Here is a 5,114-nt window from a genome sequence, read left to right as displayed (position 1 = left end):
AAATTACACCAAAGTCCAGCACTTTTGCACAGAACACCATAAAAAGATCGCAGAAAACGCGATCGGATCCAAGCTCGCCGACGATGAACCACCTCCAGCCACGGCCACTCCTGCTCCCGCCGGGGACTCGGCCACTTGGGAGAGCATGAGTGTGAGATGACGCGCCAAGGTGCAGAAAGATCCTCCGATGGAGGAAGATGAATCTCAAGCGACGATTCTTGTCGCCGAGAATGGCGAGGCCGGCCTCGACCGAGAATAGCGGCGGCCAAAAGATGCCACCGGCGGGGAACCGCCACGGGGAGCACGGACTCCGTAAAGTCCCCACGCCATCGCCCGCCCTCGCCGCCACGAGGCTCTCTACTTTCTCTCCCTCGCCGCCAAGGCCGGCCAAGAGAAAGCAGCTCACCTGCAGATCACAGTGGAGGAGATAGCAGCGCTTGTTGCAAGAGCTCGATCTGCAGAGCTCCTCATCATCCTCCCACCTCAGGAGCAGATCGAGGAAGCTCCACATCGACCACCCCGTGCCGCGCCATGGCAGCAGGGTGGAATAGCTCGACGGCACAGCTTTATTAACGGAGATGCTTGCGCCCAGCTCCTCGTCAGACGATGGCGCACCGCAGTGCACGCCGGCGACGAGAAGCAGCCACAAGACGCACCAGATCTGGCCGGGAAGATCCGGAGCTCTACTCCCACACGCCATAAAGGACAAACCTCTACTAGACCTAGCCCTACTATAAACACTACTAGCTGCAGCGCCTCGCCTCCACCACTCTCCGACGGCAAAGCCGCCGAGGACAACGCCTCATAGTCATTCCGTGTTTGACGGAAGCGAAGCAGTTCCATTCCATATCTCCTCCATTTTCTCCCAAAACGTCCTTTGCGTGACGTGAGGACTCCGCTGCCCCTGCTCGGCACACACTACCGCGCCAACCGTGCCCTCTGCCAAGCCCGTCCACGCTCGGAGAGCCGCCACTGGATCCGTTGCGGGGCTAGCCGGGGACTCTGGATCCGTCGACGTCGCTGACCCACTGTGGTGCTCGCCGGTTTCCTTGCGCCCAGGAATGGCCGACCATCGACCACGCGTTCCTGGATTGGGGAGGCCTCCTCCAGGTGCAAGCCGCAAGGATGGTGGCCGCCTTTGCGGGACTAGCCGGGAACTCTGGATCCGTTGCCGCCGCTGACCCGCTGTGGTGCTCGCTGGTTCCTTGCGCCCAGGAAGGGCCGACCAGCGCCCACGCGTGCCTGGATTGGGGAGGTCCCCTCCAGGCGCGAGACGCAAGGATGGCGGCCGCCGAGCTATGTTCATCCGCGCGGTTCAGCGATGATGAACAGGTCAATCGCAACAGCTTTGATCTAGGTCGCCGGCAACCACCTGCTCCATCCTCGAGATCTCCGATTCAGGTATCCAATGCTTACCCCTTTCCCCCTGATCGGTGATAGTGTAAGGTGTAGAGCGTTTTTGGTCACCGATGTCATGCACCATGTATATGGATACCGACGAAATCGAACATTTATTGGCTTAATTTAAATCCAGACTTGGTTCCTTTTAGAGTTATATGTTGTTAATTGATGCTTAATCCATACTTTTCCAGGGAAAGGCTCAAGAGTTCATTGCAATCGTGCAATCCACGGCTGCACTACTGAGCCATTACTCATGTGCCATGTCCCTCACACGGCCTGTTTTATTAAATTTTCTCATGTTGCCTGTGGGTCTTCGTAGCTCAACATTGTGTGTACCAAGCGCCTCTCTTCTCTGAACCTGCTACAAGGCCCCGGTAACTCCGAACAAACAACAGGACTCGCACCACACATGCACGCTTGTCTTTCTTGATCTAATTCTTTGCTCCAAATTTGTCATACATCATTTAACTATATATTAGCCTAGATTATTTTAATTTTCAGTCTAATTCAGTGCACAATGACTAATATTATGCACTAATTATTACAAAGCTTTGTCTGCACTAAATTAGACATAGTTTCTGAATCTAGAAGTCACAGATTAAATCCGTACAACAATCCTGATATCTTGATGGGAAGCAAGCGATAAATGAGTTAAGTATTTTCGTCCAGTTTAATTACCATCTCAGTTGAGATGCATATGATTTGGTTGATGCAAGATCCACCTAGACAGGTACTCCTCAAGTGAGGCTGGGGCTATGCTCCTTGATCGAAAAAAAAGTGAGGCCCTTCTGTTCTTGCTAATGGCCACAATTTCGATTTTCATTGTGTTGTTGGTGATTGTTCTTTTGGTTATCCTACGAAGATTGTCCCTGGATGTATCGTTAGGTGAGCTGCTAATGTTTCTCCTGTTGTCTCTTCTCCAGTGATTTGCCTGCGAACCTCCATCTCAGGTCACGGTCGACCACCAGAAGCTACGAAACAGCAGAGAAGGTCATCCCTTCTCCTCCATGATCCCCTCCTATATATTCGGGCGCCATCAACCTCCTCCACTCCAGATGCCAACCCTTCCCTCCTGTTGGTTCGGTATAATATGTGTTTTAAGTGATTCCACACCAGTTAGAGGGACTTAAATAGTTAAACATACTATAAAATCTGGGTTGTTAGCTTCATAAACTTGGATTGAGCATGTAGATGTTATTTACAATCTTTTAGAGGTTACACGGAGATCTGATAATTAAATTATGTGGACGGTAGCCATGCACTTCTCTATATCCTTTAGTGTGTGATGGTTTGCTTTTGTCTCACTTGGTATTCTTTATACATGTTCATCAGTTGTCCACATCAATCCAGATACATTGAAGAATTGTAAATGAATCTAATTAGTGGTGTATAATTTATTATCAGGCGCATGGAGAGGTGTAGAGTGTTCTTGTGCACACATGTTAGCTTTCTGAAATACATTATCCCTGTTCATCTATCTCACTTTTGTCTGTCTATATTACTGAAACATTGCAGGAAGTTACAATATCAATTTCGTAACTCGATCGCAAGCAACATTGAAGATAAAGCTGATGCCAGTAAGATTTACAATATTGATGTTGTCTGTGCATATTTCTAATGTAGTCAAGGTATGTCAAAAACTATTTCTTTTTAAAATTTTGCATTTACTTAGCAAGGTTACTTTACTACCTTGGGTATTTCACTTGCATCGCTTCGGGAATGAATTGTGTTTTGTGCCGGAGTCTACTAAATAACATGAACTTTCTGTGTCTGCAACACTGATACAGTATGATAAAAGCAAACCATCTGCATTAAAGTTTGATATCTTAAGTTATTTATGTATGATCTGAAGTCCATTAAAAATGCCAAAACTATTTTTCTAACCGAGAGTAAATTTTGGGGAGAGTAATATGCAGTATCTTCTGTCCATGCCAGCATGCAGTATTGGAACTATTGCCAGCCTCTTAGGAGAAAGAGCATATTCAGCCAAATGGTCAATGCAAGTTCAGTCAAATGGTCAATGCATCATTATATTTGGAATTTTTGTCCCATCTATGAAGTTTTGATTTAAGATTGATTTTTAATACAGTTACCATGTGCTTGTAAATATTTAGTGAGGAATTTTGCAGCTGAAATGGTACCTGCATATTGCTAATTGATATGCTTAAAGTTAGCAAGCTTGAATAGACTCAGCGTTATTCCTGCACTCTGGCTCAAATAATTTTCTTTACTCTGGCTAATCGAATAATTGATATTTGGGAATAACTTCTGCTATAATTGTCTCCTTTCGGTTGGTTTCTTTACTCTGGCTAATCAAATAATTTTGTTTCACTACATATTACCTTTTTGAGAACTGCACATTTTTTCTTTATTAGATTTAGTTCTATACGATTTATCATATTCACAGCTGACAAGTTCCATTATTGTTTTACTGGGTTGTTTTGAAGATAAGGTGGGAAGATTGGAGATGTATCCAAATTCTGAAGTGGTGTAATGAGGTCCAAATATCTGCCTGTCACAGCAAATTAAAATAATGCATCAAACCTATTTGGTACCCTCCTGTAATTTAAACATTCAAGGGAAATCTCTGCTCCGTGTAACAAGCATAAGTAGGATCATAAGTTATACCAATTCATGGCTCAGACATGGAGCTCAGAAGGTTTTAGTGTTATATATACCAATAAAGCCAACTTTATAAAGTTGTCAATGAATTTGGGAGTTGTAGCTAATTCTGGCAGCTTTGTAGAATCCTACCTGAGATTCTTCTAGGCAGATATTGTTGGCTATTTCCATTGGATTTTTCTTTGTGTTATTATTTATGGTAAGGAGACGCATCTGGTGTGATTAGATGTATGAGCATTTGGGACGCAACTAATGCCAGATCGACAATGTGTACTGAGCTCACCATGTGATTTCCAAGATTTCTATGCAGGGATGCAAGTTGTCTTCTCTTCTCGATTATACTAGCTACAAAATGGATAAGAAGTGTTTTTTGTTGTTGTATTATGATGATTGTGAGGAGTAAGATATATAAGGAATATTCTTGATTTGATATATTATGTCGAACATAATTTCTGAATCATTTTGTGGAATATTCTTAATTTGATATATCATGGTTGAATATAATTCCTCAATCGTCCAGTATTTTTAGGCTTAGGCTTTTGCCTACATAGTTAGCACCCAAATCTCGAGCATCTTTTGCTTGTAAAGTCTAAAACCCAAATCACAAACATTTAGTAAAAAGCGGAGAAGATAGGAGGTATGTAGATAACGAGACCTGAAAGATGGGAAACTGTGTTCTACTATCTCCATCAATAAATAAGTGATTCAACTTTGTGTAGATATAATTGTGTCCGCGTTTTCAGTGTATCTATAAATAAGTTAGTTACTTACTTTTGAACGAAGTAAGTATTATTTATAAATTCTTATCAATTTGCACAAACTAAGTATCGTGCATTGCACGTTCCCTAAGAAAATAAATCTCACAGTAATCTCAAGCATGCTGGTCCGCGCTCTCTCGATCCAATCGCGTCGTCGCCTTACCACCCACCTGACCATCCCTTGTGCTGCCAAGGCTTCTATAGTTTTAAATGCACTATGGATGGTATGAAGGGCGTCATCCGTGGAGACGACACGTACTTCAGAAGTTAAGATCCTAGGCATATATGTGCTTTAGATTCTAGCTTACACGTCCGGCATATTTGGTTTCCAGT

General features: G+C 44.0%; 1 long non-coding RNA gene across 4 annotated transcripts; it reads left to right on the top strand.

The window, feature by feature from the left end:
* Positions 1 to 347: 347 nt before the first annotated feature.
* LOC127342477 (uncharacterized) lies at positions 348 to 4,305 on the top strand. 4 transcript variants are annotated; one of them, XR_007876676.2, is made up of 3 exons: positions 350 to 1,401; positions 1,593 to 2,178; positions 2,325 to 4,305. It is a non-coding gene; the product is annotated as an uncharacterized lncRNA (long non-coding RNA). The 4 variants fall into 4 exon arrangements; XR_007876674.2 differs by having other exon boundaries at positions 1,593 to 2,391; positions 2,917 to 4,305; XR_007876673.2 differs by having other exon boundaries at positions 352 to 1,401; positions 1,593 to 2,484; positions 2,917 to 4,305.
* The last annotated feature ends 809 nt before the right edge of the window (positions 4,306 to 5,114 follow it).

Source organism: Lolium perenne, chromosome 3 (assembly GCF_019359855.2).
Source record: "Lolium perenne isolate Kyuss_39 chromosome 3, Kyuss_2.0, whole genome shotgun sequence".
In the NCBI taxonomy this organism is placed as follows: Eukaryota; Viridiplantae; Streptophyta; class Magnoliopsida; order Poales; family Poaceae; genus Lolium; species Lolium perenne.
Note: the sequence above shows the minus strand (reverse complement) of the source record. Positions and strands in the feature narration are given on the sequence as shown.